The sequence below is a fragment of the Triticum dicoccoides genome, chromosome 1A (assembly GCF_002162155.2).
Source record: "Triticum dicoccoides isolate Atlit2015 ecotype Zavitan chromosome 1A, WEW_v2.0, whole genome shotgun sequence".
Taxonomy (NCBI): domain Eukaryota; kingdom Viridiplantae; phylum Streptophyta; class Magnoliopsida; order Poales; family Poaceae; genus Triticum; species Triticum dicoccoides.
The window spans coordinates 288,641,720-288,643,077 of NC_041380.1; the positions used below are offsets into that span (position 1 = coordinate 288,641,720).

Here is a 1,358-nt window from a genome sequence, read left to right on the forward strand (position 1 = left end):
GTTTGGATTGTTTGGACAAGAAACAGGCAATCTGTTCTTATTCAAGTTCAGCGCTACAAGTTGACTGAACTTTGTGGTTGTGTTGGCTTTACACTGAATTAGTAGTTTAGTTATACATAAGAGTGTGTATCTATGTGTTTTCTGATGTCTCTTGATTTGATTTGATGTGTTTTCCTGCAAGTTCAGCTTTGCCATTGGGACACATAATTCAACTGGAAACATTTATCTGGTAGCTCATTTCAGATGCAAGGAGAGTACACTGGGAATATTTTCACTGATCATGAGCTTTAATCCACAAAAATGATTTCCCCTCTTTTCTTGTGATACGCAGGACCATCGATGTTTAACAACAGTTGAAATACATCTGGTTCTGCACTCAAGGTGGTCGTCCTCAGATAATATCAAAATAACTACTCCCTCCGTCCCAAAATTCTTGTCTTAGATTTGTCTAAATACGGATGTATCAAGTCACGTTTTAGTATTAGATACATCCGTATCTAGACTAATCTAAGACAAGAATTTTGGGACTGATACATCCGTATTTAGACAAATCTAAGACAAGAATTTTGGGACGGAGGGAGTATATCATTCCTCTGTCTTGGTTTTCTGATATTGATCATCTTGCTCACATGTTTTTGGGTGTTCCTTTGGTTTGAATAAAACGTCATATCATTATGCAATTAACACGTCTTTGATCAAGTGGGCAGTTTATTGAGTCACAACATTGGTTACTGCATGCATTGCCTTCTAATAGAAAACGTGAAACTTACTTTTCAAACAGGTTAAAAATCTGATAGTGTAAATCTTCCTCCATCTAAAGATGTAAAGAAACCTTAGAAGAAAGACATATTGCTAGATGTGAACATGGACCGCAAGACCTTAGATTTTTTTTTTACCGTAGCAACGCACGGGCATTTAGCTAGTGTTTTTCTAAATATGCAGTAAGAGATCCATTTCCTCGAGGCTTCACTTAGCTTCATGTTTTTCCTTGTAGGTTTGCTTTTCCTTTATTAGCTATGAATATTTGCTTACATTTAATCCTGTACATTGTTACAGAAGACATTAGTTTGTCCATTTTTATAGATGTAAACACATTAGGTTTTTTTGAGATAAACACGGTACTCCCTGCGGTCCATATTAATTGACGCACACTTAGTACAACTTCAGTACGAAATTGTACTAAGTGTGAGTCAATTAATACGGATCGGTGGGGGTAGTTGATTCTGCTCTTCATAAATCAAGTTCCATATGCCTTGTTCACAAATTGTTGTGCATGCAAACAGTATGTAGAGCCATACTAAAATAAGCAGGAAAAAAAATTATACATCTCATTTGTCTTCTCATTTTGTTGTCACTTG

General features: G+C 36.0%; 1 protein-coding gene across 5 annotated transcripts in view; it reads left to right on the plus strand.

The window, feature by feature from the left end:
* Window positions 1–1,358, plus strand: part of LOC119269179 (putative pentatricopeptide repeat-containing protein At1g13630) — a 7,776-nt gene that overhangs the window by 5,212 nt on the left and 1,206 nt on the right. For 2 of the 5 annotated variants that reach the window (XM_037550964.1, XM_037550987.1), the window contains one exon: window positions 332–381. The exons of 2 other annotated variants lie outside the window; for them this stretch is intronic. The gene's annotated coding sequence lies outside the window, so the exon portion shown is untranslated. Of the gene's footprint in view, window positions 1–186; window positions 382–1,358 lie in introns of all 5 variants that reach the window. One more of the 5 variants, XM_037550971.1, reaches the window with a different exon arrangement.